Below are 26,145 nucleotides of genomic sequence, written 5' to 3' on the forward strand. Positions count from 1 at the left end.
CTCAAGTGCCAAAGAAGACCTGTTACTGGGACTGAGGGCCATACTTTTCTTTTTTTCCCATGGATTTCAACACTTATTCCCTTACAGGTATGGTATTTTTAAGAGCAAAAAAATTATCTCTTTCTTGCTAGAAAAATTCACCATGCTCAGATTTCTCCTTTCCCCAGAACCCTGTTTTATAGCCAAGATGACAATTCACTCAGAGAACTTAGCAGCTGGTATTAGCATAGCAGTAAAAAATGCTTTAAAGGTGAATTATAACTCAAATCCAACAAACAATAAACAGACAATACTTTCCTTCTAACAAGGATCTAAACTTCCACACAGTTTCTAAATTTAAGCACAGGATTATTGGATTGTGGTTTTACTGTCTGCTGTGCTGTGTGGCTCTTTTTATTTAACTTTCTGTGTTTTGTTATACATATATATATAATATATATTATATATATTATGACGTATATATTATATATATAAATGCTTTGATGAGCAACAGGTTTTAGGTTAAGGGAAAAGCTTTTAAGAAGAACTGCTCAGCTCTTTTGTTTCTTGTGTACATGACTGAAAATGGGGAGGAACCAATGGAGTGAGGCAAGGAGGAACTATAAAGGCAGGAGATAATGGCACTGCAGTGCCTGTGCCCTCTGGTGCCATCTCTTTCTCTAAGATTTCCCTGAATTTGTTGTATAATGGATGCAATGCTCCCTGCTGAAATCATATCCCTGGATGACAAGACTATAAGCACAGCTCTGCTTTTTTTCCATTGATTTTGTAAAGAGAAACATTTTAATGGCCATGTCTATAATTGTAGTAGAAATGGCTGTACAAAGCCTTTTTTTTTTGCCTGTAAAACACAGAGGACAAAGATAGAGCAACACATATCGCTTATTTAATGTCTTGTCATGCAAATATTACCAGTGCAATGTCGTATGACAAGAAAAAACCAAACCAAAAAATCTAACACATTGTTTCCTTCCCAAACTGAAGTTTAAATGGATCTCTGTTCCCCCTCCTGCTCTTCCTGGACCATCACTCTCTTTCAAAATTGGGATAATTTAATGTCTTCTCAAATTTATCCCTAATACTAGATTGTAATTTCCCTTTGCAGTTGGATTTCTTCACTTTATTAGAGCACTGCTGTTTGGAAAAGGCTGTAGATCCTGGTGCGGCAAAATCACTGTCTACATTAGGGTGAAAAATTCTGTTTGAAGAGAGGTAAAAATGCATTCACATCCCAGGAATGTCAGCAGGAAATCTGGGTCAGGTTTTTGGGTAAATAAACATTCCATTCACTGCTCCTAATTTGATTTGCATAATTACACAACACGTATATTTATGGGGTGATTAAAGTCCCCACATTTTGACATTTCTACTTGAAGCAGTAGGGAGGAAAAGTCAAACTGTGACATAAACCCAGCCTTATGGAAGAGTCTACTCAGCCTAACACTTTTTAAATGAGGAATATTGATGATGGGCTTACAGGAGGAGTACTCTTAGAGGGATTCATTTGTCTATTGTCAAGCTGGTTTCTCATGAAGATGGTGCAATTTTGTAGCTTGGCACAAATTGCACTATTTGCTGACTGGATTTATGCTGTTTGGAGGTTTAGCCCACAAAAACTTTGGATTTTTTTTTTCTTCTTTTGTCATATTGTTTTTCTTTTTGTTGTCTTAACAAACCTATGGCCATAGGAAAAAAATATCTTCTATAAATACACCAATTAGTTATGGCAGAAATAGCTGCACTAAAAGACTATATACACACAGAAATTTGTAAAGATGCTTTGGAGAAAGAGTGCAAGCATTTGTGTTGGAAAAATCTCTCATTTTGTAACCAATTTAAGATTTTAGCTGCAGCAGAGGAACGTGCTGCAGAAAAGGTGCAAGGAGGTGCTTGAGTGGCCACAAGGGTGTGATCTGTTGTGGCACACAAACCTGCTGGAGGTGTCCTGAGCTGCTGCTGTGCTGTTACTCACAAAACATGCTGCTGACTTGCTGCAGCAAAGCCCAGAGCAGGGGCTTGAAACCCTCTTTTACTGAGGCATCTTTGCTTTCATGTTAGATCTTTTTCATATTATAGACTAAAGCACTGTAATTTTAACTGACCTGCATTTGTGGAAGAAATTGTGAATACAATATATTTTGGGGATAAACTTTAGCATTTTTCATATTCAGTGTTCTCCTCCTGGCTTACTCTTGCTGTGTGCTGTAAAGTTTGGAAGTGTGGTCTAACATATCAGTGATGTCAGAGCTCCTTTATTCTCATGCACAGGATGTGACTCACCTGTTTGAATGCTTTGCAGGACTACATTTACGATGAGCAGCATCTTGAAGAATCAAACCACGCAGCCCTCTTTCAGAAAAGCATTTAAGCATGTGTGAGCCCTGCGGGGTGCACCTGCATTATGCACAGGTGAAGTGCATTGCTGATTGATGATGGAGTTAAAACACAGGTCTCAAATTAAATATGTGCCTAATTTTAAGCAGGTGAGTGAGCTGGCCAAACTACTTGGGAGTACTCAGCTGCTTTAAGTTAACCTTAAGTTTTGAGTGCTTTGCTGCACCAGGGTCTACACTGCAAAACTAGGAATCTGCAATGGATCTCTCACTGTCTAGTAATTATTTGTTTATATAAAAGTTAGCAAGTCATAGGTTGAGCCTGTCAGCCCTGACAGGAAGCTGTTAAATCCTTCATGTGCTAGTGGTTTGGTTTTAGATTATTTAAGCAAATCACCAGGTTCTCCTTGAACATAAACAATGTTTCTTTCCCCATAACTTTCAGTTTTGAAAGTAAATGCAGAATGTATGATTTTCATATCCTGTCTCCTGTTTTATATTTGTATCTTCCTTTTGACAGATCAAAGCATTCACTTTCTATATAATATGTATTCACCACACACATGCATATATATATATATATACATGTGCAATTACTCACAGAAGAAGTGAGAAATATAATTTCCATGTGATGTAAATGAGCATAAGGTGAAAGCTCTCACAGAGCTGTGCTTATTTACACCACCTGCAGGTTTGACCCTTCACCTTTAATATCTGGCAAGTTGAAGTAGAAAAACTGCAGAAGTTTCTGAAAACTTTGAAGACCAAACTGTGCTCTGGTTTTTCAACTGGAACTTCCCTGAGTGTACTTAAAATAGGGAATAATGTGTGACCCCAAATATTCCAACTCCTCTGGAATGTTTACACTGCAAAGGTGGTTGAACATGAAATGTACCTTCCTTTTATTGTGCTCTTTTGGTGATGAGCTTTCACAAAAGTGACATCTGTGGCACAGCACTTCTAGCCTGTCTTGTTCTACCAACCCATTAGTTTAGAAATTACTTTCTTACAAAAATGTGACTCAGTTTCTTCTATTTGCTTGCAATCCATCGGCAATCTGCTTTCAATCTGAAGAATGCATTGCTCTTATTTCTTAGTATGTTATGTTTTCCTATTGCAATGGAAAAAAAAGAGTAATTGTGCTTTTTAATTTCAGAGTTGAAACTTGATAGAATGTTTTTCTGCTGAGTTACAGCTACATGTGTGCAATACTTGTCTTGCAAAGTGAAGTTCCCAATATCTGCCTTGCCTTGATAGCCATTGCTGCATTGTAGGTGAAGTCTCAGCAAAACAACTCACTTTTCCTTAGTCTGCTCATAGAATAAACCACTTAAAGCTGGGTTCTCACCTGTGTAAATCAGCTTCCCTCCAGGGAATGGGTCAAGCATGCTGAGTTTCAGCAGGTGAAGGTTTAGCTCTTAATATTGGGCTGAAGAGCACTCCTTTCTATAAACTGGGGTAGCTCTGAAAAGGAAAATGTCTCAAAAATTAACCTGAAAGAGGAACTTTATTACAATTTTGAGCATGTAACATGGATTACAGTTTAAAGTTTATGCTGGGATTGCTTAAAGAAAGAAAATTCTTCCTAAAATCTGTTTAAATTTTGGAATAGCTCTCTTCTGAGCTTAAAGCTGTTGGGTTGGTGACAAGTGGAGCATTCAGAGGAAATCATGTTAGTTGGGTGGTACAGAAACCACAGTGTTCAGACCTTGTTCTTTTATTTTATTTTGCTTTACTGACTTGAACTTACATTGTGAGCAGCTAAAGAGGGACATAAATCTAAACACAACACATTTGGGGGACCCTGTTGGAAATTTCTCAGAGAAACCACATCCTTTGGCATCATCCTGGGAAAGGCAAGGAGAAAGTCAGAAGAAAACTCTGAAGAAAGGCAAAATTAAAAGGTAAAATCTGACATGCGGTGAAGGGGGAGGGAGAAAAGGATGGTTACAACTCATGTTTAGTAAAGCTGTATTACTTGTATGAGAAGCCTCAATTCCATCATACAAGCAGTTGCCTCAGCTAATTATTATTTTTCTTAATTTTTAGGAAACAAATAAAAACAGCATTTGTTCTACCAGAAACAGTTGTTATATTATTTAAGACTTGAAATGATTTGTTTGGCCGTGCCTGTTTTTTGGCTTGATTGTTGCTCAGCTGGGGAGAATCAGCAGTAATCAGTGATTTCACCCAAAGCAGCTGTGGGCTGTTTGCTGGGAGCCACTCCCGGGGCTGGTTAGGGCTGCAGCTGGGACAAATCACCTCAATCAGCTCCAATCAGCTCCCCATAAAGCTCTCACTTGTCGGGCTGTGGGGAAGAGTTTGGGCTTTGTGCTCTGAGCTGCACAAGTCTCTGCGGTCCTGGATATGGATGGTGCTTTCTGCTGGTGTTGGAGGGAAGCAGAACAAAACGTGGGTTCTCCATGCTCGCAAGGTAACCTGTAAGAGAAGTAATGTATGTAGCTGTATTTTTTAACTGAGTTTTGTTTTGTCCTAATATTTTTTTTCCACTGTGCACTTTCAGGCATACTACTTAAATTATTTTCTTTTGTCTCTATTGAAATTGATAGCTTTCTTTGAAATCAATTGATGCTGGTAGCAACTTCACATCGTGTTGTAGTAGATCACAACTATGGGAGAGTTGCTTTGTCTTTTTTGAATTTGTTTTTGATAGTTTTCTTTGAAAGATGTGTTATCTTTCAATTACTAGCTCTGTTGTTGCAGTTATAAAGCTCTGTAGTTTTGAGGGGGTCTGTTTGGCCTCTATATCACATAAGGAGGAGGAGAAGTCCTCAGAATCATAAATGCACACAGCAAGGTAAGTAAAAAGCTTGAAGAAAAAACTAAAAACCAAAATCTAAATCTCTCCCCCTTTTGCTGAAGTTTCAAATGCTTGGATGAGTTGCTGGGACAGAATCTGATTTCTGAATAATGTGCTACGTGTGACTGTAATGTAGATACCCCCTGAAACATTTCTAGGTGAAAACTCCACGGCACAGCTCATTGTGCCTCTAAGTTTTTTCAAGATAAAGAATTTTGTTTCAGTTTTTAACTGTGTTGTTACAGTGCTATAATGGAAACTGTATGGGTGGGGAGATGGAGCCTGAGGGTTAATTGATTGCAGCTGTAGGTAATTATCAGTCTGCTTTTTGACTCTGGTTCTAAAAGGTCACTCAGCCATGAAAGGAAGCATCTTGGAAGTTTTTCTATGTTTCAATATTTTTCTAAAATTCTTTTCATCGTGTGAAATGTGTGTATCTGTTTTCTGATGGCATTATTTCCAAAGTGGTTGAGTAGAATACAGCAGAGCCCTACAGTTCAGGTGAGAACTGCAGCTAAAAGAACAAAAGGGATTGATGGTGGAGATAAAGTGCACGGTTCAAGTTAATTATGTGCCTAATTTCAAGCAGGTGAGTGAGCTCCTTCAACTCCCAGGGACTACTCAGGTGTTTTAAGTTAACCTTGACTGCTCTGCTGCGCAGGGCTCTACACTGAGCTACAAGTCTACACACCATGACAACCGTGCAGAGAGAGATTCCAGACTTATATAGCCTTTTCTATATATCAGCAGAAAACAAATTGGCTTTTGTTTAATGTTTTTATATGACTTATATTGAAACAATTCTGTCAAATGAAATACTTACCAGCAGCAAAATATGCCAGCCCACCGAAGTGCTGAAATGTGTAATTGCAAGTAAATCTAAGCAGACACTGAGCTGTTTCTGTGTTCAGTCTGCTGTAGTTACAGGTTACAGTGTACAGTGGCTGTAGTTATAGTTACAGTGCCCCTTTTTCATCTTAGGGCACTACTGGGGATTCCAGTGGCCTTGGTCCTGCTTGCTGCCCACAGAGGAAGGGCCAGGGGTGTCCTGCTGGGGATGTGTCCCTGTGTGGGGTTTGCCCATACATGGGAATGCTGCTTTGCAGTGTTGGCTCTGTTTGCTGCTGCTGGGCACATAATGGGCAGGAGAAACTCCTGACAAGTGCTGGGTGTGGGCAGGTAGAGCATTTACAGGCTGTTGAAATTTAATAGTTCTGCATTTCAGCTGCCATTTAAGAGCCAGCCAGGAAAACATATTGAGATGTTTCACTTGCTTCTAAAGCCAGCTTGGATAATGGTGAGAAATTTTTGCGAGAGTGCTTTGCTCAGAAAAGCTTTCAGCTTCCAGTTTGGCATACAGTAAGGTGTCAGTAGAGCCCCCAGCTCTATTCTCAGTGGGGTGAGGTGGCTGCAATTATCCCAGAGAGCCCCTTCCTGCTGTTGTGGGAGCAGGGAGCCCCAGAGCAGCATGGGGATGGGGAGCTGCTGGGGAAAGGGAATTGGAGGCAAGCCTGGGGAGGAGCTGGGGGGCTGCAGATCTCCAGAGAGGAGTGCTGAGGGTGCAGGCCCATCAAAAAGGGCTGGTGAGGCCTGGAAATTAAATTGTTAAAGTGCTGTGTTTGGAGTATGAATGTGCCCTGGCTACCCTGGACTGGGGAGCACTTGAGTTGCTGGATGCTGCCGTCATTCTTTACATAAAGGTCTCCTGAAATTAATTGATTCTGCATGGTGGGACTTGCTGTTAGGCTGGTCCTGGCACAGGGAGGGAACAAGCAGTGGTTGTATTGGGCTGTGCTGATCCTGTCAGGCCGTTTTAAGTCCGTGCTGTTGGATTTCCCCTCCTGTTCTGTGCCTGTAGGTCAGCTCACACATTTTTCTGGGCTGTGATTAGTTGTGCAACATTTACCAACTCTTTGGCAGCGGGAGTGTGCTTTTACAACACAAGAACAGTTTCTTCTTGTGTATTTGCATTCCTGGTTTTGTCTTGTCATTCATGTCAAAATGTCGAGCAGAGAAACATATGCTTTCAAATGGAGTTTCTGCAAACCATTTGGATCAATAAGGACTGTCTGTCTGCATATTTGTAACATCTGCCACAGAGGAATATGAAGCTCTGTGAATTCAGTGGTTTAGTAAACCATATTTTACTCCAGACTGTAGCTTGTTGACGTTCAGTGACAGAAAAATATCGCTGCTCTGGGCAATGCAGAGGTCTGTTGTAAAGCAAATCCTGCTCTTTGGAAAGTAGATGTTTCATCTTCTGCACACAGCAAATACATGCCATCCTGACAGGCTGGGCCATTAATCCACAGTCATGTCATTTTTGGCTCCTGACAGCTCAATGCAGCTGCTGATCATCCCTGGGCAGCTCTGATGGCTGGTGCAGTCAGTAACTTCAGTTATTGTGAGACAATGCCTGAACAACTTCCAGGGTTTTGGAGAGAAACCACCTGCCTGAGGACACAAAGATGGGTTGGATTGCAGGGAAAGTCTGGCCACATTCTGTAGGAGCACAGAAGGTGAAGGCTCCTCTGTGCCCTGCCTGGTGAGATTTGGATGCTGAGGTACACCCCTAAGGGCTGGAATATCACATCCAGAAAATGGTGGTGGAAGGCAGGACAGGAGAAACCAGCTCTCCCTACTTGTGAGAGCTACCAGAGCGTGGGACAGGTGAACAGCTTGCTTGGCCTCAAAGCAGAACTTCCACCAAGGCATAGGTATTTTGCCATGAGGCTGCAAAAGAAGAATCCTAGGATATGCTAGTCTGCATGTTAAGCAGCTGGGCAAGTCCCAGACCTTTAGTTGTAAAGCTGCTTAGTTCCACAGTATTAAGTGCCATGAAAAGTGTATTAAACCTTTTATTAAGAACTCAAACAGCACACAGTAAAAGCACGCAAAATGCAAAGTGTTAAATTAGACTGTCAATTTAATTACTCTTTATCACCTAATCCCTTTACCTGTGTGGATTGCCAAAGGCAAACCCTGCTCTGCCTTTCAGGGAAGAATTGCAGAGGTCCTGTGGGGGAGAGGGAAGGAGGGGAATTGGGGAATGCTGTCACACAGGCACGGAGGCAGATCTGAGCAGGGGCTGAGAGGTGTGGCTGTGGTGGAGCAGGTGAGCCTGGATTTCTCTTCCCATTTTGGGGAGCAAGGTGTGAAGTACAGTGCCAGCAGCTGGGAGTTACACCTCTCAGGGACTGGGACCTTGGAGTTTTGGTTTGGCTGAGGGTGGGGATAGGAATTGGTTCCGCTCTGGCACTCTGAGTCAGCAGTGCTTTGGGCAGGAGCAGGCTCAGCACCAGGCACTGGGGGCTTGGCAGTGGGTTCACTTCAGTGCCTGGGAGTTAAGGCTTTTTTGCCTTGACCTCAAACTGTTGCAAAAACAAGCATTAAAACATATTTAAAAAAAAAAAAAACTTTAAGGGAGAACTATTTTCCTCACCAATGAAGTGCTTATTTTTTTCTAAGACAAAAGCCTCTGTATATGTGGGATTTGATGATAAGATAACAATGTATTAAAAAGAAAAAAATTTCCTCCTCTGCAACTCCTGTGCTTCTGTGTTTTTTTTTATTGGAATATATTATTTGAAATTTTCTAAATTTTAGATTTGATCAAAGCTGACAATGGAACTGAGGGCCTGTAATTCATCTAGTTGGGAGTTGTATAGGATTTTGGTTTTAAATTAGCTGGAGCTGAAAGTCAAAATGATTACTCTGTGAGTTGCAAATTAGAAATGTTCACAGTTGATAAAGAAACATTAAAATTTCACTTTGCTTTTGTTTTTAAAAGAAGCAGTTAATTGGAAATAATTAGCATTAAATTACTCACCTGGCTTTAGTTAAGATGGGTTTATTAAGGCATTATTGAGAGATTGAATGCTGGCACATGTTGATTATATTTAGATGTCACTTGCCTTTGTTTTTTCAAGCACTAGAAAAAAATAGATCAAGTCTCTTGACAGCCAAGAAAAAAAGGTAAAAGTTAGTGTTATGATGGAGTCGCAGACATTTAAAGTCTCCCAACTATTAAATTTCGATGGGACTTAAAGCCAAACTCTACAGAGCCCCTTTGATAGTCCCTGATCAAAGAAGTCAGTTCAACATTATCTTGTGCTTGTCGTGTCAGATGCATGGATTGAGATTTCCAAACTGTTTCACTCTTTTGGATGAATAATTCAAACCCTCACCCTAATATTTGTGGAAGGTGGGGTCTTTCTCTTTTTTTTGGGGTTTCTGTGGTGTTTTTGGTTTTTTGTGGTGTGGTTGTGGTTTTTTTTTCTTACTTTGATAAGTTTCATTATTTTGAATATGTTTTCATCTTAATAATTGGAAAATTTCAGATGAGTTTTGCATCCACCTGCAAGGAGAGAATATGGAAAAGAGGGCTTTAAATCACAATTATAACCCAAAACAGTCTAAATTCTTTCAGCCTTATTCTGCCTCTGGGCAGAGGCTCATACCATGGGGCCTTTGGTCTCTGTTGAGGTACAATGCATAACATAGAAAGAGATGTGTATTTGTGAATTCTGATAATGTAAAATATTTCAAACTGATTGAATCTTCAAATGCTGAATGTTTGCTTATGTCTTCTATTACCTATCCTTTGTGAGCCATAGAGACCTGAAATCCTGTGGGGAAAAAACCAAACTGTTCAAAAATAAAAGCAGTAGAGAAGCTTTTCAGCACTGTAAACAGCTATTACTTCACTCCTAATTCTGTCTATATAGAGAAAAAGGACTATTAATGCAGAGGCCATTAAATAAACTGCAGTACATATGGCTTATATTCTATTAATGCTAATGTTGTTGGTACATTTCAGTCCTCTTTAGTAAATTTATTTCAATAATTTCTGCAGCTTCTGATGGGATAGATTTTTAAAATATGAAAAAACACAAGGTAATGTTACCTCTTTTAATGGGATAAGGAAGGAGGATTTATTTTTACCTGCTTGCTCTATTGTGGCCATTGTTCCAAGTGCACTAATTTTAAGAGCACAAAGAATTGTCTTGCTGAAGTTAAACAATCTGGCTGGAAAAAGCAAAAGCACTTTTGATTAATGGGACACATAATAGGGTCCTTCTGCCTTTCAGAAAACCTTGAATTAAAATGTTTTGTTATTAAGGTAGATTTTTAGTTTTCCTGTCAAGTGTTTTTTGTTGTTTTGTTTTAATCCTGGGTGAGATGAAAGCAAATGTTCAGTGTTTCTCTGGCTTTCCTTTGCATGTTTGTTTTCAAGGTCGCTTCAATATGTGTGGCAAATGAAGATTTTGAGGGATTATGAGGTTGGAAGTTTTATTGTTTGTGTGTGGGTTGTGTAAGTGAAGAAAATGACCACCAGGTTTCAGCCTTAAGAACAGGGAATTATTTTCTGTCTAGCAGGATCTCTTCTCTCTGTGACTCAGTCATAATCAGTTCCTACTCAACTTCCCAGAGAACAAGAGGCTTTGATGTATTGCTGTGGCTGATGTAAATGAGGATAATTTTCTGTGGACTGTGATCTATCACACAGTGCTAATTATGTCACCTTCAGGCTTGACCCCTCTGCACTGTCACAGGCACAGTTGGCAATTTCCTCAGATGTTCCAAGCAGGGTAAAGCCCATCTGGTTATAATGGAAGGAAAAGCAAAGCAGTGGGAAAGAGAAGCATTCCACTCCTCCCAGTGCTGCTGTTGTGTGCCTGCTCCTCACTGGGATTGGACCATGGCTGATTTGACAGCAAGATTGGCTGAGGGTCTGCCTTGTTACCCCAGGAAGATGAGATTTCTAACTGGGCTTGTTTTATTGTCCTTCCAATGTAGCCCAACAACCCCAGCTGTGGTTAACCAACAAAGTGTATCCATGCTTTCCAGCTGCTCCTTGCTTCTCTTTTTGAGATTTGCCTGCATGAAAATCCTTTTCCTTCTGGAAGGAGTGATTTGCTGTACATTTGACTTGGCTCCCATGAACAATATTTCTTCCACTGGAGTCACTTATTTTTTTCAGAGAGTAATTTTTTGATTTAGGAATATTCTTGTTGCCTGATATACTTTTGCAGCTGATGGAGTGGAAAAATGATGAGGTATGTGTGGGGGGAAATTCAGCAGGAAATGAACAGCAAAATAATTTCAAAGACCAGATAATTGAAAGCCTAAATTTCAGTGTCTGGGGAGAATTCTGTTTAGCCAGTAAAGATTTGCAGCTTTGTGCCTCGAGTATGGTATATTAGCATTAAAATAATTGTCACTGTAAGCAAGAGGATCTCTCTGCCTGGCCTGTGCTTCTCCTTGAGGTTGGTTTTGTACAAAGCAGCTGTGCCAGAGCATGGCCTCACCCATGGGGTCAGTGCTGGGCGAAGTGGTAAACTAAGAAAGTTGTTGTGCTCTGCCAATGGCAATTGCTCCTTTCTCTTCTTTTGTTTTTCTTTTCCCCCATCCCAGTGAGTTGCCTTCCCAGCCATCACACAGAGCCCTTTGTTCTGCCCATCACCCCTGGCTGGGGAGTTGGGGTGCCTGCGCAGGGCTTGGCCCTCCTGGGGCTCTGCAGGGCTGGCAGGGACCTGGGTGCTGCTCCCCCTGCTCAGAGCAGAACTCTGCAGCCCATCTGGGGGCTGATTTCTACCCAGACATTGTGTCTTGCGTTCCTTGGAGCATCTCTGGGCACTCTGGAGCTGTGTCCCTGCAGACCCAGGGTGGTTCACAGCTGACCCAGGGTACCAGGACCTGCCCCAGCCTCAGTGGTCAGCCTGATCCACAGCACAGACAATCAGAGAAGGGGCTGGAATCTTCATCTACCATTCATAACCCTCGTGATGTGATGGTGTTCACAGGGGTCCCAGGATGAGGGAAGAGATGAGGATCTGACTCCATGTTTCAGAAGGCTTGGTTTATTATTTTATGATATATATTACATTAAAACTGTACTAAAAGAATAGAAGAAAGGATTTCATCAGAAGGCTGGCTAAGAATAGAATAGGAAGGAATGATGACAAAGGTTTGTGGCTCGGCTCTCTGTCCGAGCCAGCTGGACTGTGATTGGTCATTAATTAGAAACAACCACATGATACCAATCACAGATCCACCTGTTGCATTCCACAGCAGCAGATAACCATTGTTTACATTTTGTTCCTGAGGCCTTTCAGCTTCTCAGGAGGAAAAATCCTAAGGAAAGGATTTTCCATAAAAGATGTCTGCGGCAAACCCTGATCTTATAATTTAATTTTTTTCTTTTTAGGTTTTGCTACAACTAGTTATCAGGCATTGATGAAACCACAGGCTGGGTGTATGTCTCTGTGGCTCTTTTCTGAGCTTACACGTGCAGTGTAACTCATGGCTGTTTGCCTGTGAGGATTTGTTTTCTGCTGTGTGGTTCAATTTGCATGTGTGAAATGCCGAAGTTTTAGTTGTGTGACCTTTTTAATTGTTTGGCTTTTACATGTAAATTGGTTCTATGTCAGCCAAATACTACCTTAATTAGAAAACAAAATATGCAGCCTGACACCTAATGTTTCCATTAGCTTGTTTAAATAGTCTGGAGGTTTGGATTTGGGCCAGACTGTTTATTCAGAGTGCATTTTTAATTGGATTATTGATACGTTATAATTGATATCTCACTGATACATTATTAAAATATGAATGTGTTTGGAATTGTTCTGACACATCCCAATGGAATTTAATTGAAATATTTAGTCTTATACAGCAGGCCTTTCTTTTCTCCATGTTAAATAATAAAGAAAAAAAGGTTTTGTGGTATAGTAAAAAAATACTGCCCTTTGCCAAAAATTGATTAATCTTTACTGCTATTGTATGTATAAAGAAAGCTATTGTTTCCTTCTAAACCTTCAGAACAGATATTCATGTTTTTGATATACGAATCTGGAATGAGGACTATTTTTGGCCAGAAACCTAGGAAATATCTTTTCTTATAATGTGCTTCCTTTGCAAACTGACTACTTCCTTATCCTTACTTATTTTTTAGTCGTGTAAAGAGATAAGTTGCTAAAAGATTAATCCATTCTTAATCCTGGAAAAGATCTTTTGCTATCTCTTAACAACTGAGTTTGACACTAAGAAGCACTTTCAAGAAACAGCTTCAAATGCTTTTTTGAAAATGCACCTTTCTTATGTCGACTGGCTCATCCTGTGTGACCCTTCCAAGAGGACAGGAGCCTTAAGAAGTTTAAGAACTGTGGCTTTTTCCTCCTGAAAAGCTGGTGTGGGGTGTACAGGGTTTTTGTCTGCCTCACACGCTTGTTCTGCACAGCCCCTGCTGCATGGGCTGTGCTGGTGATTCCAGAGGATGGGACTAGAAAAAGAGCCAGCCCTGGGTGTTCCCTGCCAGCTGCAGTGGGGCTGAGCTGTGCAGATGCTCCTGCCATGGTGCCCTGCTCCCCTGGGCTGTTTTTGTCTGGGTCAGGAAAACACAACTGGTGAGCCTGAAGTTAATGCAGAAACTTTCTGGTGAGGGGTAAATGTGTAGCAAACAGCGCTGGATGGGATCCTCATTACTTGGTCCTGCTGTACATCTTTAACTTCTGCTTTTCCTGGCTGTAGTCACCTCCCACCCCATAAAGCTTCTGCCCACGGTGAGTTCCCATCCTCTGAACCTAATTTAGTGTTTCCTTTGGAGATTTCTGGTCCAAAATACTTCTTGGCTCGGAGCTGAGCCAGTGCCTCTGTGAGAAGAGATTTCATAAAGAAACTGCCTGTCTTTGTGTTCTTGTCTGGAAGGATGTAATAATTCCCTGTCACTCAGAGCTGCTCTGTATTTTGGAGAGAGTAATGATATTTCACCACACTTCCTGAGTGATGCACAGAATATTATTTTTTTTAAAGTAAAGTTTATGATAATGCTAAAATTCTTTTAAACAGACATTGGCTTCCAGTAACTGTTATTTGTCCAGCTAGAATCAGATGGGTTTTGCTGGCACTATTATATGGGTGTTTGAAATAAAGACGCTGACACACACCAGTGATGGTGTCAGTGTCTTTATTTCAAACACCCATATAATAGTGCCTGCAAAACCCCTACAGGCAGGCTTTGGAAGCTCCTCTTCCCAGGGGAATAATGTGTGCTCAGGATAGAGCCCAGGGGATCACCAGAGCTATGTGCTGTCTGTGTGCCCTGTTTAAAGCCCAAAGCCTGGGTAGCACAATTTTCAGCTATGACCAGCCTCTACAGCTGGGGAAAAATTGGATTTGTTTCACCTGACTTCAGTGCCTGTTATGTTGATGGTCAACTGTGTGCTTTCAAAAGGAGATTGGGGTGCAGTGGAGAGGAACTGGCTGTCTGACTGCTGGGTGGATGCTCCCCCAGGAGTGTGCAGGGGTAATGATCTCGTGTTTCCAGCTGAAGCTGACCCACAGCTCACTCTGTGCTCCTGAGTCAAGAGTGACCAAGGGCACTGAGGCACAGAAAATGGCAAGAAGCTCATCTGTCCCTTGCTGGTCATCTTGTGGAAAGCTTCTGTGCCAGATGCTGCTTAAAATCTGAGCAAGATACATGGTATTGTTGTCCTTTTAGTCTGCTTGGATTTGAAGCTTCTTCCCCTTCCCACCTTGCTATCTTTTTAGCTATTGTCACCAACTGTTTGTCTACGTCCTTTCAATGATTTCTTTGGTTAACTGAAGTCTTATGATTTGTGGGTGCAAATATATTTTTATTTGTACCAGTAGCTAATTAGGGTAATGAAGCCTCTTTAATGATGTGTATTGCTGAGGACTCACTGCCCCTGCCTGAGAAACAGTGACTCTGATGGATGAAAGATGAAACATTTTTAGTCCAGTGTAATGACAAATCCATTTTGGAGTATCAGTTTATCCTCTGCAGCGTTGCCTTTCTGGCTTACCAAATTCACAGATAGTTTCAGTCTGAGGCATGTCTAAAAGGCCTGCCCTGCTGTAAAGGTTAATTATGGAGGAGCTGGGCCTGGGGACCACCTACTGCTCAGGATGAAAAACCAAAATGCCATTTCTGTATCTTGTTAACTGCTGTAATCTGCCTGTTCTGGCCAGGATAAAGAATCATTGCCTCATCTGTCACTTGGTTTGGCTCAGGTTTCCTTCAGCTAGAAACAGTTTATTGCTGTTGCCTTCTCCATCCCAGGGCAGCTCAGGCTGTGTGAGTGTATGCTGAGCACTCAGGGGTACAAACCACTTGGATGCATCTCAAAGCAGGAAACCCTTTCCCTTTTTGAGAGGTCAGTTGCTGTCATTGTGGTTTCTGCAATCCCAATAATCGTTATGGGTGTCACAATTAGAGGACAGCAAAGGTGACTCTTCTGGTCACTGCCAAGTCACTGTGGGAGCTGATTGTCCATGGTCAGAGATGTATGTTAATATAAACATAATTTCAGAGTGATTTTGCTGAAAGGATTTCCATGCTGCCTATGAAATCTGAGTTTTTATAGGATTCAGAGCCCCAGTCAGGCTAGGAAAGGTTAGAAAGTACAACCATTCCTAGCATACAGAGAGCCAGCATTGGGTGTTATTGTGGTTCTTAAACATGAAAAAATCCAACAATTTCTGTGTAGAATGAGGAAAGATGCCCTGGAGGATTACACAAATAGAGGTTTCAGCTCTTGCCTCAGAAGGTGAAAGAGTGAAAATATATCAGAGGCACCTTCTGTTCACATGTGGCATGGATTCACTTATTCTTCTGCCTGTAGTAAGACCAATGGCCAACTGAATCCAAGGTCTTTTAAGGGTAGGGAAAGCTTTGGCACCACCATCTCTAATTCAGCCTGGTATTTCTGGAAGGCACTGCGTCTTTGCAAGAAACTTTTTCCTGGAGAAAGGAGCAGTTAATGTCTAATATTCTGCCTATAGTCCCAGATCCTATTGTTATTATTACAATATTGCCTGAGCAATTTGGGGTTGAGAACGCTGGGGTTGAGCTGGTGAGGGAAGCTGGTCTGGCTGTGAGTGTGGGGTGTGCAGGAGTCAAGCAGGACCCATCAGGTCACTGGAGCTGCTGATGTGAGAGGGCTTCAGCCCCAGCAGGGAAAATTTGGCGTTGGGAGTGTGGCTGCCGGGAAGTCCAGGGAATGGTCACACGGGGAAGTTCCCTAAGATTCTGGTGGCCAGATGGGACATGAGGCCGCCATATATGGGGGTCTCCTTTCTTAGAACAACCAGCTGCTGGTGCTGTGTGAGTTCACCTGGCATTTTTAGGTTAAAATCCCCAAGCAAATTCTGCATTGGGTTCTGTTGGTGTAAAGTTTTCTGTCTGCATTTATCAGTCACTTATTGCCTCTGGAAGGCTCCCAAGCATCTCTCTGCAAGTCCCTGTGCCTGTTCTTCAGCCAGGATTTACAATCTTTGCTAAGTTCCCAGCACCAGTGTGCTGTTCCTTAAATGAATCTTAAAGGGCTCATTTCCTTAGTTATATTCCCAATTTTATTTAATTACACTTCCTGAAGAGAAGCCATTCTATTTTATGTTTAATACTGCTGTCTATATGGGAAGTTGAGAGGTAGATGGAGCTGGGAAAAGTCTATAGCAATTAAGCTTTTTCTGACAGTAATGAAGCTGTGACCATGCCACCATGATCCCTGGAAAATAAATTTCTCTAGTGTTGTTTTTATTTGGTTTTGTTCTTTGAAAGCTTTTTATATAAAGTATTTATTTAAATCTTTTTAGAAAGCAATGCTTTTTTTTTTTTATTTTTCCCAAGGTTTTACTTGCTGCAAAATTTCCTCTGGTCATAACTCCTTTGTCTGAAAAGCTTGAAATTGCTTACTTGAAATAAGTCTTTCCGTGAATCCAAAGGGGAATTTAGTGTTTGCTCTAAAAGAGGCTGAGTTTAACCCTTTATTGAGAGTAAGAAGGCAGGTTAAAGGAAAGAGAACTGATCTTTGAGCTGCATCAGCTGCAGTTTCCTCAGATCCAGTCTGTGAGTGGGTGATGCAAACAGTGGTATCTGAGATGCCCATCATGGTTTCTGTAGCCTCCCCACTAGCACACAGGTGTCCTTGAGTTGGTTTGTTTCTGCTCTATGTGAACACCTTGATATTTCAATTCATGGTCAAAAATTTCTCTAGTTAAAGTTTTACAACATCAGTGGAGAATTTTTAAAATAAATGATGCTTCTGTGGAGTTTGTCTGGGGGTAAGCTGAGTGAGTTTTATCACTACTGGATGACTTCCCTGCTACCTGCAGTTAAAATGGGGAGCAAGTCGAATTTTCTTAGAATGAAAATTTTTGGCAAAATTTTACAAAGGACATTAGTTTATTCCTGTGCTGAGAGTTAACAATAGACCTGAAATAAAAGAAATTTTCCTGGAATCTTTTTTGCAGCAGAACCTTTGCTTTCAATGAATCTTCCTTCTGAATGACAAAAGCGTTTCATCACTGAGGGCAGCTGAACTACATGGCAAAAGACAATGGCCCTTTTTGCATTTTTGGCTGCAGTAGATTCAATAGCTGCTTCCTAGGAAATGGAACAGATGCTTGAACAATGATAGCAAATGCCTCAGAATTTAGTGACTACAGCTTATGGTTTGGGAATCACCTAAGTATTTGGGATGCTGTAAAACTTGGAGCCTAAACCTTTTTCTGGTTACTCTGAAAACCCACAGTGATGTCACCAACCTTTGCACAGAAAAGCTTCTGAAGTGAGTTCAAGCTTCTTTAGGTTCTCCTCTGTTGGGTGAGGTGAATGCATAATGAACATCTCAGGTTAATTATTAAAAAGGGAAAGAACTAGAGTCACCTGATGGACAGCATTTGTTGTAAACTCTGACTGCTTCACTTTGCAGTGAGAGACCGACTGCCCAAAAATGGTGAGGAGGTGCTTCAGTGTTAGCCTTGTGATTTTTGCTGGAAAAGGATGCCAAAAAGTGAAGTTGTACCAAGCTTAGCCTCATTTAGAAACTCTCTTATTAGGCCTTAATGCAAAAATAGCACATTAAAACATTTGTCAGCCCTAACGCTGGACAGTAATCTGCTTTCTGGGGTGAGTGGTGCAGCTCCAATGATGCTGTAATTTGTATTCACCTGTGCTGGGTGTCAGCATCTGCAGCAGCAAATGGAGTTCTTGTGGCCTCCTTGGCATCCTCAAACCAACTTATCTTCCCCCTGAATGCCTGCTCTGAACATCAGGGCTAGAGCTGGCAGGCTGGAGTAGTTTTTTGAGCACACCTCCACTTGGGTGTGATGGAAAATCAGCTGACGCGTAATCAATTTATTTCTCTGGTGCAAAGAAATAATAGGCTGCAACTGGTTACCATTTCCTAATGATCTCTGTGCACTGAAAGAGTCATCAGCTTTGTTCCGTGTAATTGCATTCTCTAAGTGTGGCTATTTGTGGTAGATTACAGCTTGCAACTACAAGCACATTTGAGTAGGGAGCTGATGAAGTCCATTGGTTCTCCTTTTAGCCTTACTCAAGCAGCTTTCTTGGTTTTAGTGTGGTGCTGGCTGGCTTAACTCCATGAGAGAGGTAAACAGTGTGTGAGGTGCTCTTGAATTCCACAAAATATATCCCATTGTCTTGGCCTCGTCCTTCTGCTCCTGGAGTTATATAACTACAACAATTTCAGTTTCCACTACTGTGAAACGCTCCTTAGAGAACTGCAGAATTAGCAAGGAACTCCATGCAAAAATCTCCTAACACCCTTTCATTATGCACTGCATATTTTATACAACACTTAAAATACAGGGGAAAAAAAAAGTCAGAGCTCCTTTATTAGTGTAGTTGGGAAAGGTCTTCTGTGTCTTTGCTGTAGGCTGTATCATGTTAAAGTCAACACTGATCCCTTTTTCAGTGCATCACATAACTTACAAACCCAAAGAGCAGAATTTGCCACTTTTAACCTTTAGTGCTTATGCAGTAACATAGGCTAGTTAGTTATTTTTTCCAATTTATTATAAGACGTGAGTGGTAATTCAGTCTTCATGCTAGCTTAATCTTCAGCTCAGTGACTGCCAATTACCAACAGAAACACGGTGATGCTGCTTTAGCAATTATGGACTCAAGGTTAAATGGAAAGGAGAAGAACTGTTCTTGTTTCAAGGTGCCCAGGCCTGAGATGTGTACATGTCCCTACCAAACCCTGGTTTTATTTCACTGACAAAGAACTCTACCCTTCAGACTTTCCCAAAATCTTGAAGGCTGTCCACCTCTTCTGCTCTGCTTTTCAGTGCTTAATAATATTATGTGGGTGTTTCTGGATGGAAAACATGGGAGTGTTTCATATTGAGGTCATGGGGAACCTCTTCCCCTCAGTACCCAGCAAGCAGGGTCTGTGTTTCCCTGTGCATGAGCCTGCTGTGTGCACACACACACGATTTGTTTGTTTGTTTAAAACAAGGGGGAACACAGTGTCAGTGCTGCCTTGCTGCCTTTTGCTTTCTTAATCCACCCTAAACCCCAGTGTGATGAAATGCCTGGGTTTTGTGTTTCAAGTTTGCTCAGAGGGACTTGGGTGCTTTTGAGGAACTTTAGCCTGGTGTTAGCAAGCATTCAGTGACAAGTGACACTGTGAGAGCTCTGTCTGTGCCCTGTCCACTGGCCAGCCCCTAACCACCACGGGTGCTGCTGTTTTTCTCTAGTTATTTTGGTTTCTCTTGGGCATTCCTCCTTTAGTTTAAGGGGGTTTGTCTGGCCAAACAAAGTGATATCAGAGTGGATGGCACCAGTTGCACGACTAGTGTACTAGAAATTATTGTAAATGTAGGCTTACTGAGAAAAGGAGAGAATGATGAATTTGATTCCATCTTATTAGAAGGTTAATTTATTACTTTATTATACTATATTAAAGAATGCTATACTATACTAAAGAATGCAGAAAAGATACTTATTGAATGCTAAAAAGATAATAATGAAAACTGGTGACTCTCTTCAGAGTCCCAACACAGCTTGGTTCCAATTGGTTAATGAGTCAAAACCAACTCACACTGGAGTCCAATCAGGCAATCACCTTTGGGTAAAAAATTTTTAAACATATTCCAGATGGGCACAACACAGGAGAAGCAAATTAGATAAGAATTGTTTTCTTTTTTTCCTGAGGTTTCTCTTGCTGCCTTTCAGCTTCCCAGGAGAAAAAACTTGGGCAAGGAATTTTTTTTTCAGAGAATGTGAATACCGCAAGAAATCCTCTATTAGAAGGAATATCTACTCCAGAAGCTTCCCAAAACACCATGTCACCTGCTGGTTTTGAATGGGGTGCTGTGTCAGGGCCTCTGTGTATGTGACTGGACAGGTGGATCATTTTTTGCTATAGTCTTGCAATAGGGAAGTGTGGTAGAGGTTGGTTGCTTTAGAGGAATTTAGAGCCTTTTTGTGGTTTCCATAGAAATTTTTTTTTATAATTTCCTTGAGAAAACAAAACCTGTATGGGCAGCCAACACCTTGGAAAATGCACAGCAAACCCCACCAAGGGAATCTCATGAAGTCTTTTCTTTGAAAATATCCTTGGTGAATCATGTTACATGTCTATAAAATTAGTTGCTTTTCATTTATAGTAAGATGGATGAAGACATAAAATTAACCTACATTAAAAAATCCAAAATCATTAGTAGAAAAAAAAATAAAAATTTGACCCCAAGAGGTACCTACAGCAGAAATAAACTACAAAAACTAAGCCATATGTTTCCATGCAAGTTACCCTGTGATTTTACAGTAGTAAATCCTTGGTGAAAACCTTGTACTCATCCTTAGTGTAGGAAACAGGCTGGCAATGTTTCTAGTTCATGTTAAGCATTGCTATTTCTTTATGTAGTGTTAAATGCTGACCATAAGTACTTCATTTTAGTTCTAATTATTCATATTTCACATCAGTCCAAAATCAGGGAAACTGTTCTCATATATAATTAAGGAAGAAGGGCCTCAGTGTCCTAGGAAGGTACCTCCCAGTGCCTGCCTTGTCAAGCAGAAGCATGATTGAGGCAGCAGCCCCTGACAGACAGGAGTGTATCAAGATAGATTACCAAACATTTACCAAATAGATCAAGCAGAACAGGAACTTTGTTTGAGAAATGTTAAATTAATGCTCCACTAGACAGGCCTAACTACTGCAGAGTATTAATAAATGAGGTATTATTTGTTAAATATGTGGTGGGTGGGTATGGATGTGTGTCCATGCCTATATATTATAGAGCTTTTTTTTTTATGGACAATAAACCCCTCTAGTTTCAAAGAACAGGGGCCTCTTTCTAATTGACCACAGCCACTCAAAGTCACCCCAAATACTATGGGATGCTTACCTGAGTTATGTGTCCACATTGTAATAGATTAAATCAAAACTTGGGAAGTTCTCCAAGTCAAAAAACCCAAATAAAAACACACACAACCCACCAAAAACCAAGGCAAAAAATCCCAAACCAAACCCTCAAAATCTGTTTGGTGTTTGGTTTGAAGCTAGCATCCAGTGCTGGTGGCAGCCTCTGGTGTTTGCTCTCCATGCTAGAGAGGGATGCTCCTGTGGTTTGGGTGTGCAGCATCACTGCCAAATGGTGGCACAGGGCCCTCCAGCCCTCAGTGTCCTCCACTGCAGAAATTAGATGTAATAACTAGGTGCTTCTGGTGTTAGCAGAAATTAGACGTAATAACTAGATGCTTCTGGCATTCTGGAGAGCCCACAGGAATAGCTTAACTTGTTCAAGGCTTCACTTGACAGAGATTCACATGCTGGAATTGGTTTGTCAGCTCCAGCACAGAGCTGAGTCCATCAGTGGCTGACCTGGTCATGCTGTTCGTAACTCTGCACTGTTTCCAATATTTTCCTTTTGGCAAGGAGCAGATATCAAAAGCTTTTTTACATATATCTTTGACATTTGACAGTGAGGGCATTGGTCCATCAGGTGGATGTGCTTTATAGGTGCTGTGCATTTGTGATGTGCTGCCCTCCCTGTATACGAGGGACTGCCTGAAATGATGGCAGCAGCAGAGGAGACTGAGGCTAATCCTGATAATCCCTCTGACTTGTTTGTGCTGCACATATTTATCCATTGTTAATGTATGTTTGATGGGCCAGGGGTTCAGTAAAAGAGAATTTGTGTCTGACCTAGTAACACCACAGCTGCTGCCAAATCAGTTCTCGGGTGCAGAGGTCTGCAATGCTGCTCCCCAGCCCTGCTGACATCCAAATGAGCCTTTTCCTTGCAAACAGCATCTCTGTGCTGAGCTCAGGGGAAATTCTCTGTGGTTGCATGTTGACAGTCCAGCTTAGGGGATGGTGTGCAGCTTGGGATGGGCTTGTGTCATATCCAGCCTCAGCTCAGCCTGTCCCCCAGGCTGCCAGAAACTCTGTCATCTGAGTTGGCTCAGGCCACCTTTATGGCTGTGTCAGAGATTTACAGCAGACCTGTGTCTCACAGGATGAAGCAGGGTTTTATCAGGGGCTTTGTGAGCTCCTGCTCCCCACTGTAAGGGAGCTGTTGCTGCCTGTCCTGTTATCACCCAATGAATTCTTAAGCTGTCCTTCCCCAGGCTGAAGGAGCCTGAAAGCCTCTGAGGAAAGCAGGGAAATGTCGGATTATAGAGCTGGGCTTGGCTTGAAAACAAACTGCCATTGAACCAAAAGGAACATATATGGACTCTACACCTCTGGTTTGTTTGAATTTTCTGGGATTGAGATTAAGCACAAGAAAGTTCTGAGGATGGTCTCCAGAAATAGTGCTGGAGTTTAGAGCATCCCAGGCGTAGAGATGCCATAGGTCCCTTTTTGGCAAACAGGCCAAGTTTAAGTCATGTTTACTCAGCTGTCTGTCCTGACTTTTGTTTTGAGGGGGGTAAGCACTGCTTTCCATTTAGAATGTTGGCTTGAGAAATACTTTGTTCTCCAGCTAAAATTTCTCACAGAAAGCTTTTACTTTAATAAATCCTCAGATTGAAAAGGGAAAGAACAGCAACTCTTTTTTTTTTTTTTTTTTTTGTGGAATGTTTTTGACCTGCTGTATTTCAGAGGATGTTCTGTTACGAAGGCTTGGATGCCACAGAAGTAAAGCACCTGCTATTACTTCTCGGTGGAGATCCTAAATCCTTTAACACTTGAGAGGTGAATCACAGCTCAATTGAAGTAGAAGTCTGAGGCTGTTCCTGCTATGAGGTGAGATGTTTCCAAAGCACCTCTCTGGATGTAGGGAAGTCACATGTAAACTGTGATGGCTGGAGCTAAAGGCCTTCTCCAAAGCCAAGTGACTTCAGTAGGTCCCCAGTTAGCCCTTATGTCATGCTTTTCTCTTGGTGGGAGTTAGAGAGAGGGTCATAAATAACTTGACTTGGCCTTAGGAAGCTTCTTTGAATTTGGTTCATGTGTGGATGAGTGCTCTTGCTCCTGCAGAATGCTTCCTTCTCTCACAATGCACTGAGATGATGGAAATCTGGGTGCCACCTGAGGGTGGTGATGAAGGTCTCCCAGTCTGATGGGGAATGAGCTCACTTTGGTAGGTCAGTGCAGAAAGGTGATGAGCATCTAAAATCTCCTTGGCCTGGAGCTGCTCAGCACCTCCAGGGTTTGATTGCAACACATGCTTGCTTTATCTGCATGATCAGCACCAGTCTGCTTTTTTTATTTACCTGTGAAGTGCGGTAATGCAGCATGAACTTTAAGGTCCCCTAAATTCCCTGTGCTCCTAATGGAGGTACAACAATTGTACAGGTGCAATTTTTCTGCATACAGAATTGATAGCTGGGAAAAAACCCACCTGCAGAAAAAAGTGCCACAAAGATATTTGGGGTTTTGGGCTAAAGCTTCTTTAGTGTTCTTCTTTAGTGTAATGACAGAAAAATGGTACTTTGGGGCTGGAGTAGGTGTTTATTGGGGGAAAAATAAAATCCCCATGCATTGGTAGCTGTTTCAGGTGAGGAAATAGTCAACATGGCACTAATTTGCCCCCTAGCAGAAATATCAGGGAAGATTGTGAAAAAGCACTGATGGTCGTAATTATATTGATAACCCATGATTCTCAGAAGTACAGAAATCAATCTTGCACTGCCAGGATTCTGACAAATTCCTATGAAAATCAGAAAGTAATCAATATTAATTGTGGGATAGAAATAGTACTGAGGACTTTGTTTTGCATGGCTTCCCCCTTTCTTTATTCTTTTTCATCTTTCTCCAGCTAGCATGGTAGAAAACACTATAAATGAGAGAAGTAAGAGAGATACCAAAAGACAAGTGTCATTAGATTCATGGAGTGGCCACCTGACTGACCTGGCTTTCTTTATACTTAACTTTATACAGTATTTTAATAGCTTTGACATTTAGAGTGCTCTCTGTGAGTCCCTTGTGTGCTGAGTAGTGTGGGGGGCCACATTACCAACGTTGAGTTTTACACCTTTTTTTACCTTCTGACAGATCTACATGAGAGGATTAGAAACAATTCACCTTTTGTCCTGCCATTAGTTAATGAGGTGAGTTCAATGCTCTGTTAAAGGAATGCTTTCCTACAACATCACCTGATCCTTTACTCACAGCTGTGTGCCAGGTCATAATTTTATTTGGTAGTAAATGACAAGTTTTGATGCTCCACAAACTTTCCTCTCCTTTTCAGCACTGCTGAAAAACTTTTCAAATGCTGGTTTCCAGCCCTTTGGTGTGTCACCAGCCATACACTTTGCACTGCATTTCATTTTCCTTTTCACACTGTAGTGGATTTTATTTTAGTTCTAACACATATGGAAAGGAAGCTTTTGGACCTCAAGTGAGCTTTCCAGTTTGAAATATAAGTGAATTTGTGATTGGGAAGCTGAAATAAAAACAAATTGCTTTGAACACATAGAATGTGTGGGGTTTTTTCTTCAGATTTTCAGTTGTCTCTGAGAGTTTTCTTTTTTAACCCAGTTTGTAATGGCAAGAACTGCAGGATTGTTCTGGAGCTCTGTGAGCTGAAGTGGGTCATGCAGGCTCACAGTGATGGAAATAAGGGAATGAAGCTCCCTGTCCTGTCTGCATTCCTGGTTGCTCACTGTGCTGAGAACCAGGCATATTTGGCAAAAATGAAGTGAACAGGAAACCATCTGAATTCTGCCAGATTAGAAATGATTGCAAAAAATATGAAGGAGTTGGCTAAAAGTTCATGAGCTGAAACCAAATCACATACTATTAACTAAGAAACTGCCACTTTTCAGCACTGTAGGCAAGAAAACAAGAAACTTTGGAATACATTGGATCAGGGGCATTGAGTTTAGCTAGAAATTGGAAAATGAAATGTTTTAATGAAGTCTCAGAAAAGAAAGAATGCTTTGTTCCTCAAAGCTGTAAATGCACCCAGCTGTCTGGGCAGAGCACTGACTCTATATTGCAAATTTTTGTGATGGAGTTATGTGACTTTGAATTGCTGGAGAGGTCCAGGAAAGACCAATTTATTCTTGCCATGGATAATAACCCAAGGACCAGGAGGAATTCTGTGGCTGGGTCTAGAGCAGGAGGATGTAGGTGGGAGAAAAATATTTTGTCATCCCAGGAGCATTTGGGGTTCAGGGGTGTAGATGAGTACAGTAGCCTGATGCACAGTTGGTTAGTTAAAATAACCCTGATATTCAAAATCTTCTGCCCTCTTCAATTCACCCTCTTTTGTCTGTCTAATGGTTGGAATTTTAAAATAATCCTGCCATGGGGAAGCAGTAGCATAGTGCTGTGATTGTGGTGCCAAGAAACACAGATCGCAAACCCCACTTTGTTCTACAGTAAATGGATTTAAAGGACGTGTAGCTGCTGTAATTAGAATATTGCAGCAGTCTTTGGAAGCCTTAATTAGCATCACCAGATTAGCAACTCAAAGAAAACTGTAATGCTAGCACCTAACAAGCTTCTTGAGTCAAAGAGAGTTAATCCCGAGTCACTCACAAGTGGCTGCATCATGAGCACAGAGCAGGGGAAGTGATTCCTAAAACACCCAAGCGCTTGTTCCAGTGGAAATGAGATGAAATGAGTTTAGTTTGCCATGCAGAATCTTGTGCATAAGAGTTGCTTCTCAGGTCAACAAACTGGCCTGGTTCTGTTTTCAATAGAACTGATTGCTGAAATGAATCTGTAATGCAAAATACTGTTTTAAATGAGAAGGTTTTAG

The 26,145-nt window shown here is 41.4% G+C and overlaps 1 long non-coding RNA gene across 1 annotated transcript in view; it reads left to right on the forward strand.

The window, feature by feature from the left end:
• The first annotated feature begins 4,628 nt into the window (after nucleotides 1-4,628).
• LOC135449846 (uncharacterized) overlaps nucleotides 4,629-26,145 on the forward strand; it is a 93,257-nt gene continuing 71,740 nt past the window's right edge. Inside the window, exon 1 of the long non-coding RNA XR_010440861.1 lies at nucleotides 4,629-4,767. This is a non-coding gene — a long non-coding RNA (uncharacterized LOC135449846). The remainder of the gene's footprint in view (nucleotides 4,768-26,145) is intronic.

The sequence above is a fragment of the Zonotrichia leucophrys genome, chromosome 6, assembly GCF_028769735.1.
Source record: "Zonotrichia leucophrys gambelii isolate GWCS_2022_RI chromosome 6, RI_Zleu_2.0, whole genome shotgun sequence".
Classification (NCBI taxonomy): domain Eukaryota; kingdom Metazoa; phylum Chordata; class Aves; order Passeriformes; family Passerellidae; genus Zonotrichia; species Zonotrichia leucophrys.